The following is a 10,018-nucleotide window of genomic DNA, read 5'->3' on the forward strand; positions in this document are numbered from 1 at the left end:
ACCTCGGCGGGCTGCGGACGAGGAAGGCCGGAGCGTGACCGCCTCCGGTCCGCACGCCGGGCTCGGCTGGAAGCGGGCGGGGCTCGGCGCGCCTGGCGCCCGCAGGACCAGAAAGTGACTCGGGAAGTGGCCAGATGTCTTGCTGTCTGTCTACAGCGCGCGCCGCCGCTCAGCACTCGCCTTTATAATCTCACGCATAATTGGCCTTAATCTGATTATTTCCAGCGCTGTCTACAGCGAGTAACTTGGATAGGTCTATTGGGCCTTACAAATGGCCCACGTGGTGTAAAAAAAAAAAAAAAAAAATCCACCATTTCTCACCAAAAATTAGAAATGTTTTTCTTCTTTTAAAAGAGGATAGAAACAACCACCACTACCACCACCCCCCAAAAAGGCATTATTTTCTGAACACTCCACCCACACCCACCCCTCTTCCCATCTGACTCAAACCTTCTTTCTCCGTAAAAGCTTGGATTTGGGCTCGCCCTTGTCAGAGGCCTGGCGACTCCCGGGCTGCAAATTGACAAAGCGCTGTTAATTGTAGCCGCCGGATGGGTTTTTGGGGGGACTCTTTGCACACGGCTTCCCTTTCCAAGCGACCGTACAAAAGGAAAGTTTGATTTTGTTCTCAGCAAGGGGTCCCTGAATTTATGTTCGCTTCTCGATGCAAATGATATGCGGTGGGACCCTTCGCAATTACTTTTAAAATGCATCCGAGGCAGACACTCAGCGGAGAGAGACCGCCCTTCCCTCTGCCTGGGTGAAAATTAAACTCTAAAGTATCGGGCTGAAATTTTCAAGTCAGGGGCGCGGGATTGGATCAAATCACATAAACTGCAAAAAAAGCAAGTCTAATGGCACATAATTGGTTCTGTAATAGCATTACACCAGGATAATAGCCCGTTACGGCCCCCTGCACTATTAAGTGCTTCCCTGGCGGAAAGCCTTTATGATATTAAAGGGGGAATATAATGATATTTTGGTTATTAAATGCGTGTAATTAATTTATGCACCACTGAAAATAAAGTTGGTATTATGACCCACTCAAGATGCATCAGAAGATGCAAGTCAGACAACTGTTGATAAGTTCTGGTGTCTGTGTTCCGTCTAGACTGCTGATTTTATTTTGGGACGATGGCTTCTTGGACAGACTGCATAAATTGAATATTTTATAAACATTCTAATGCTGCATTCAGGAGCCCTGGCGAGGCGGTGGGTCCGGTCCCTGCACCGCCTGGGATCCAGCCTTGATCTTAAAGACACAGCATGTTGGAAACAAAAGGCCTGGCGGGCCCACACGTGGACACCTGCCGCGGGCAAGGCTTGTGGAGCTGAAGGGCAGAGTGCCGGGGACCTGGGCCGCCGGTGGACAACCCTCTGAAACCAGTGGGAGGAAGACGCAGCACCGCTCCAATGGAGAAAAGTTAGGGCCCAGGGCACTTCAGCTGCCCTCCTGGGTTCAGGCAGCCCCGGAGTGAGGAGTTGGCCGCGCCACATGGAAGAAACCGCTGGAAACTCTGGCTCAGTTCAGGGCGGAGAGAGTCCGCGGCGCCAGCTCTGCCAGGGTCACCGACTCTGCCAGTCCAGTCGGCCGGCCGCGGGGAACACGCCTGCAGGTCTGGTAGGTGGGTGCGGTAGCAGGAGGGGCTGGCCGGGCAGCAGAGAGCGCCGTTTCCACTTCATCCAGAGAGGGCTGGAGCCTCAAGAGCGGACCTTGTGTCAACCCAGGCCAAGAGGCTCGGCGCGCTATCTGTGTCCCTCCCTGTGTCGCTCAGAGGACCCCTGCCCTCTGGAGCCCTTTCAAAGAGCCCGAGGCTACCCTTGAGTTCCCCAGTTTGCCAAAAGCCCCCTCGGGTTCCCATCTGCCCTAGGTGGCAGCTCCCCGCCTGCGCACCCTGTGCTCTCCAAGAGCCGAGTGCCTGTCAAGCGAATTGAGGAAGGTATCCCGGAGGGCTTGGACAAGATGTTCCAGTCGCACCTGGGTAACCGTGCGGGAACCCGCGGCACCAGGCGCCCGGCGCTGCATTGGCCCCAAAAGCCAACGAGTCCAAGCCCCAGTCTCAGTTCTCCATCCCTCATATCCGCCGAAGCAGATTCCCATCAAGGCCCAGAGATGTCCCGGGAACTGGGCAGGCTCATCCTGAGTCTGCGGGCAGCTCACTCCCCGCGCCTCCGGGCAGGTCAGAACCCTGGACAGCGGCACCGGACCGTCCAGGGATGCGGAGGGAAAATATGCCGATCCCGAAGGCCCCTCTGGGGCTCTGTGAGACGCAGCAGTGGGACCCCCCTGCCAGATCCCAGGCTTTGGGGGACTGACCCCAATCCTATCCCGATTCAAACCTGCGGAAGTTAACTTGGGACGCGCGCTCCGTGCTCAGAGAAGGGACCGAACTCTCGGCGCCGCAGCCCCACGCGCTGCTCCTGCCCGGCGGCTTCAGCCGGGAAGCGGCCCGCCGCAGGTCGCCGCCTGACCCTAGCCTTCCCAGCGTCCCCGACGCGAGCCCGGCCGTCTCCCTAGAGGGACAACTAGCCAGGCTCCGGAAAACACCCACCTCGCGCGTAGTCAGCTCGGGACACTCCGCCTCGCCTCGCCCAACGTCCCTGTCCCTGAGCCGCGAGACCGACTCCTTTCTGTTGGCAAAACAGCGAATAAACAAACAGCGAAGTAACGTAGAAACGAAAGCCTACTGCAAACTTTGATGACGCGACCCCCCTTTTTTCTTCCGATTGTCTCTGACACTCGGCCTCCAAAGGTGACTAATATGTATTCGCTACGGTCCCCCTCCCCCACCAAAAAGGGCGTTCGAAACGAAAAGGTTATTTTTCCTTAATTCTTGTGCGGTAAAATGTATTTTTCAATTAACCAAATTCACCGATCTGTCCCGCTTGGACACTCTGATAATTTACAACCTAAAAGTGTACTTTCTTTATCTAAAGACCAAGGTGACTGCTTTTAATTTTCTCTAACCTCTTTACACTTGATGTTCACCAGACTCATAATGTTAATTGGCTTCATATACGGATCATCAGTTTAATGAAGAAATAAATCCTGTGTTGCTTTATGTTTTAACAGTGATTGCTTTAATGAGGAATGTGACGTGTTCCAGAATCAGAGCTGCAGGAGACATTAGATGGGGCTTCTATTAGGACGGAAATGCTTACTTAAAGTTAAAACCGCGGGTCATATTTCAACAGATTCTTACACGGCTGGCCCTCCCCACCCCCACCTGGGTTGCTTCCAGCCCCTGGAAGGAGACAATCCTGTGGTTGGTCCTCAGCGCTCCTTCTTCTCCCTATTTAATTCACAGCAGCCGCAGAGTCTCCCTTCCCTCTGAGTCATTTTCTGGTTACTAAATAGGCGATCTACTTTACCTCCTGTCCAGCAGAGCAGAGAGAAGCCAGAATAGGGTGGATTGTTCAACTTTCAAGGTTGTTCACTTTTTTAAAAATAAAACAAAGTGGGAAGAGAGTGTCACATACTCCCTAAGATGTGTGTGCAGATGTGGCTTCCTCCCTTCCCAGCACGTCTCTACCACTGAAAATTCAAACCTCCACTCTTAAAGGCAGACAGCTCCTGTTTAGGCCGAGTGGGCTGCCGCTGGCCCACTGGCCCCTGAAAATGTCTGCAGGCGATGTGCTAGGCTCCCGCCTGGGTGATGGGAGTTTTACATCTTTACATCAATTAATAGCAGAGTAAATCTACTTTCTCTAATGGGTATTTGATTTTTCTGATTTTAAGCTTGTTCTGTGAAGGGAAAACCGTCATCTCAAAAACACTGAGAGCAGCAATAAAATGCTGGAAACTAGAGCATCTATACCTGAAAGCCCTAAATTGTCTTTCAGTTGAATTATGAGTTATTTTAAATTGATTCCTGAAAAGAATCCCAAATCCTTAGAAAAGGTAGAGATTTGAGACTCCAGGTTGATGTCTCAATCATCACACGTGGCATTCATGTCTTACTGTTTGCTCTGTTTTGGGGAAACTGGAGAAACATTTCAAGATACCACTGTCAACATCTTTTGAGCCTGGATACATGAACATATGTTGGATTTGACATCTCAGTTGTGCTCAGAAGAGATTTGTCCCAACCTTCCTTTTAAAACTTTGTTTAGCAGAAACTATTTCAGTAAACATGGTTTAAAACCATAACAATATTTCCATTTTCAGGGAGGAAAAAAACCACACTGAATTCCTAATTATGTGTTTTAGAAGGGACTGGGTGATTTGTGATGTTGTTTTGTTACTAAATTTTTTTTAAAGCCTCCCTGGTGTCCCAAGGCGGAAGGTGAAGCATACGCATGCTCAGTATGGACACCACGTATTCTCTACTTGTCAGCTAATCTATTGTCATTTTGTAGTTTTGGAAATTGCCAAGAACACTTGAGTTAGCTAAACATGATAGGATATGTGGGGGAAAAAAAAAAAACAGCATCTAATTGAAATTCCAGATGAACAGGGAACTATGAACAGAAAAAATATATATACAACAAGGGGTAGATATGCATTTTATTATCTTGGAAATTTCCTATCATTCATTAGTTTTACTGTCATGGAAAAGTAATAGCAGCTACTAAAATGCAAGCCAGTTTCCAATAGCTTCATCTGCAATGGCCACAGGACCCAGTGTATTCCCATGTGGTTCCCAGGGAGTCTTGTGGCTCAGCTCAAAGCTGCCTAATCCTCCCAAGATAACATAGCAGGCACGGGGCACCTGATGCAGCCCCCCCCCACACCTGCAGAGTCCCTGCAGAGTCCGTGCATACTAGCTTCATAAACAGGGTGCACTTGAGAAGGCCACTCATTCTTTCAGAAACTCCTTGACTTCCTCTGAGAAAGGAGTTTGAAAATGCCTATATCAAGTGCTGGTGAGGGGATTCAAAACAGTGCTAGATGATGTTCAGGACAGTGAAACTATCCTGAATGATACTACAGCGGTGGGTACATGCCATTATACTTTTGTCAAACCCATAGAATGGACAGCACCAACAATGAACCCTAATACAAACTATGGACTCTGGGCGATTATGATGTGTCAACACACAGCTCTGGTGAGGGGTGTTGATAACGGGGAGGCTGTGCACGTGTAGGGGCAAGGAGTACATGGGAACTCTCTACACTTCTGCTCAGTTTTGCTGTGCATTGAAAACCGCTCGAAAAAATAAAGTCTATTTTTTTAAATAAAGGGGAAAAAAAGATAGTGCTGAAAACAATGCCCAGCACACAGCAACCATTCCGTAAACACCAGCTGTGATGGTTCTACTATCATTATTGTTACCGCCCTGCCGCTACTAACAGCCCACTCGGGGACACGTGCCTGGACAGGTGCTACCCAGTCCTGCTACTTATAGATGGCACATGCTTTTTCTGGCCATCTCCAGGATGAGCCCACCTTGGGCCAAAGAAGCACCACCCTGGGGAGAGCTTCTCTGCGGCTCGTCATCCTACCTCTCTGCCAGTCTGCCCCGCTTGCCTCCTTATATTTTTTCCTTCTTCACGCTTCGTTGTCAGGTTTGTTGAGTTGCCCTCAGTACACAGCTATTTGACTAGAAAACCTAAGCCAAGGGCCTTGAAGCTGGAACAAAGGTATTTTATTTGGCCAACAGAAATTTTTTTAGAAATTCAAATGGATTGCCCTTAGACTGAGCATGTCAACCCTGCTTAGCCACAAACCCCACTATTCCACACAACTTTCCTCTATGTCACTTTTTGCATTTGTGTGACCCACCTGGTTCCTGCAGGCATCTGACTTTTCTACCCCTCACATAAATTCTGCATGAGTCTATCATAATTTTCAGACTGATAATGACTTCTTGTCAAGTGTTAGGATGGGGGGGGTGGAGACAAAGTCCATAGCCTCTGGAGTTCCAGAGTTTAATTCAGTCCAATTCAACAAACCTATATCTAGCATTTACTCTGTGTTAGGCGCAGAGGACCCAGACCTGAGGTTTTGGCCTTGGAAGCCAGCCTCCAGAGATTCTGGCTAGGAAAGGAGATGAGACAGCAGGGAGAAAGGAATCTGGCACTATCTGGTACCACAGGAAAAGCCACTGGATTCACTGGGCCTTCTTTCCACTGCCCTAGAAAGCTTTCTGGAAGGGCAGCTCTCAGAATACAGCTTACCCCAAACTGGGGGAAGGATCCCCACACTCATGTATCCTCATGCAGCTTTAGATGGAGAAGCGCCCTCCTTCCCCAAAGCCCACAGACAGTCTCCCCTCTGTCCTCTGGGGGCCCAGAAGTCTTGACAAGGCTCAGCATCAGCCTCCCGCCCCCTGCTTCCCAGTTCCAGCTGCAGGGAGAACCTTGGGGGACTAGATCACACATCAGTCTGGGATTTGTCCTACAGGTGCACCTACTGTTTCAATTTCTAAGATCCCAACATCCAGGACTACTCTGATGGATATCCTGGAGTCACTGGCTTGGAGCAAAATCATTTAATAGACATTTGTTTGGTAAGCCTAACTGACTATTATTAAAAATGTAATAATGAATTGCAAACAAGAAAATGAAATCAATCCAAGGAAATCTCAAATAAGATCCAGCCAAAAATAGAAGAATGATCTCAGTCTCCAAGTCTACATTATCTCACCAACAAACCTAGGAAAAATAACTTTCAAGGTCAGCTCTTTGGCGCAAAACAATTCTCCATAAGAATGAAATAACAGAGCTGTAGAAGGTGAAGAGTGGGAGCAGAGAGAGAACAACGTGCAGTTAGCAACCAGCAGAAACATGACTGGAAGCCACCCTCCCAGCCCAAGCCCAGTGCTGGTCGCTACATTCTCTTTAATAAGACAGGCTTCTCTTGAAACAAAATACACGGTCAGTCGCCCATGCTAAGTGCTCAGTAAATGTGCAGAATTTAATTGAAATGACTATTGAAGAAACGAAATAAGTTTGCTACATGAATGATTAGTAAACACAATGAAAGCTTTCCAATTTCTAATAGACTTGAATTATGTAAACATCTCCAGTGGGAGGGAAGTGGGTTTTCGATCAGGTGGACTGGGGGTCAAAGCTGGGTTCTTCCTAAACCCCCTTTCCTCGTCTACAAAGTGGGATTGACAATGCCTACCCTGCAGTTATTTATCTGTCCCAGCCATCAGTAGCTGCTCCTCGGCCTTCCACCCCCCCCACACACAAAGTGGGTACTTAGTAACTGTGACTTCTCTGTGATACCTTTGCAAACCAGAATTCGTCGGACCCTCCCTCTTCCTTTCAACCAGCCCACTCCTGTCCACGATCAGAACCCATCCCTCCAGGACGCTGCCCCCCCAACCTGCTCGCCCCACTGTTCTACTTGTACTGTCTGGTTCTCTCTTTGTGACTTGGCTTGCCATCACCTTGCCTAGCATGTCCAGGTCACGTGTGTTCATACCCGTGCACTTCTCTGCACACACCAGGGAGGCACTCACTGCCTCCTTTTCCCTTGCTGGCCTCAGCTTCATCCAACAGCAGGCTCTCAGAGTATACTTAAATCCCAACATAAAGATTTATTGAATGAAATTGACCGATGTCTGAGCAAGGCTGGTGCCAGCAGCTTCCACCTCTCAGCCTCGGGGCCAAGTAGCCCCCAGTGCCCTGCAGGCCAGCCAGGAAAGGGGCAAAGCTCAGCACCACGCACTGAGACACACTAGGAGCCTTCACTGTTTACCTGTCTAGTCATTCATTTCTTCATTCATTCCACAAATAACCATGGAGCACCAGCTTTGTGCCAAGTAGCTTTCAGGGAATGCACCTGTAAACAAGACCCCAGAGACCTAGGAGATTAGTGTGTCAGGAAAGCCTCTCATAAGCATTGTAGCAGAGCTTGCCAAAGCCAGGTCTCCAGAGATAGGCTGCACCCCTGGAGAGGACCCCAGCTGTCCATGACTGCCCCCACAGCCCCGCAGCAGCTTGGCCCAGGAAGTCCCAGCCAGAAGGAATGAGCTCCAGCAGCTGCAGAAGGGCAGCTGAAGCAGGGATGGACAGGCCTCACCTTTGCTGGGAAGGTGGTGGTCCCCAGCACAGCACCCCCAGGTGTCCATCCTGTAGCCCAAAGCTTCCTGTTCTCCTTCACATTCCTTCAACATTCCTTCAACAGATGCTCACTGAGAACCATGTTTGTGCCTGTCTGATGCTAGGGGCAAGAGAAAAGAGATTTTTCTTTCACCGTTCTTAAAACCTTTTAATATAATATATGTGTGTGTTGTTGTTTTGTTTTGTATTTGCTACTATTGTCTCCCCAAGTAGATGCCATGAAGGTAGAGAGCAGGCCAGCGTGGGCTCATCATGATATCCTAAGCACTTAGCCCAATGGCAGGCACCTAGCAGACATGCAGTAAAGATCTGTTGGGTGCATAAATGAATAAGGCAAGAGCTGTGGGCTCAAGTCTAGAGGGCAAAGACATGAACAGACATTTGGCGATCAATGCCTCTCCCTGCAGGGCAGTCTTATGTCCTTCAATGCTCTCTGGGACAAGTTGGGGCATAAATAAGTACACGAATCAAGAACCAATCAATCATCTCTTCTCTCTCATATCTCTTACCAAACGATGCTGCAAACCTCTCAGCAGTCACAGGGGCCACCTCCAAGGTGGTTATAAGTGACTCACGGTTTGCAGAGCAAGGCGGACACACTGTCCCATCTTTCAGGAAAGGCTACAACCCTATGAAAGCATTCTCCTACCCTATGTTGCCAAACTTCATTCACACCCCCTTCTAGAGCCTTCCGCCTCCCCACTGTGCAGCCTGAAGTAGTAGAATGGATATGGCATTCCGTGTCCAAAATTCCTGCTGCTACTTTCCAACTCTCGAGTCATCTGACCTTTTTGAACATCGGTGTCCCCATCTGCAAAAGAGAAAAGACTCCTCCATCTCAGGAGAAGTCATTTATGAAGTGGTAAAGTGCTCCGTGGCTGTGGTGGTGGCAGCTCTCGTGGTCTCCCTTTCATAAAGCTAAAGGGGGATGCGCAGGGGAGTGAGTCACAGCCCTCCCCTCCTGTGCTTCTGTCAAGTCCCCAGCATGCCTGCCTTGCTCTGGTATTCCCACTCCCTCCCTCTCCCTCCTGCCTCCGCCCCGCCCCAAGTCCTGCTAAGCTCCGCCCTGTCCAAGGGATGCCTACCTCCTTCCCTCTCAGCAGTAAAGAGTGGCTGGGGGGCGGTAGGGGGTGGGGGGAGATGGGGGTGGAGAATGGGTTTAGGGGAGGGGAACCCTCATGTCATACTTGATGCAGAGGTTGCCATCTGGCTATCACTGTAAGAGTTTTTCTGTTTGATCAGAACTGATATTGGCTTTATTTTATATTATACTTTATATTATTTAAAATGTGAAAACAACTGTACGGAACCCAACTGGCCAAGGTCCAGACCTTGCCCCTTTGTAGCATCTCACCTCTTCACGCAATGATGATTTCTGTGTGACCTCTGAAGGCATCTGAATTTACAGCCCTTGGATAGATTTTTTTAAAATAGTGGGCTTATGGCTGACTTGCCTTTTATTGTGCTCTTCAGAAAAAGTTTTCTAAAGGAAAAAATCAATCCATCAATAAATTAAATGTTAAAATGTTTTTTTAAATAGCACATAAGACAATAAACTAAAACCATCAATAATCTCACAACCTAAAGATAACCATTATTAACATGTTATTCTATAGCTTATGATATTTTACACGAATTTCTTGTATGCATACTTCTTAAAGAAAAAAAATGGGATCATACCATTACCTGGTTTTTTAGTTTCTTATTCGCTTAGCAATCTGTTGTGAATATCTTTCCATGTCATTGAAGGTTTTGCAATATTCTTAGAGGTTCTATATGTAGTTAGGACATATGTCCAGGTGCTGAATAGAGACCCCAAATAGTGGCTGAAATAAGAGAGTTTCTTTCCCTTTTATGTGGATGGCCAGTCTGGTATAGTAACTGTGCTCCAGGAGGTAGCAAGACTTCCTTAATCTGCTTTCTCCACTATCGCTTGAGTGTGGCCCTTGTCTGCATGGCCCAGGAGGACCCCTCCCCACACTGGCTGTGCAGCCACCAGGG

Source organism: Neomonachus schauinslandi, chromosome 6 (genome assembly GCF_002201575.2).
Source record: "Neomonachus schauinslandi chromosome 6, ASM220157v2, whole genome shotgun sequence".
Taxonomy (NCBI): Eukaryota; Metazoa; Chordata; class Mammalia; order Carnivora; family Phocidae; genus Neomonachus; species Neomonachus schauinslandi.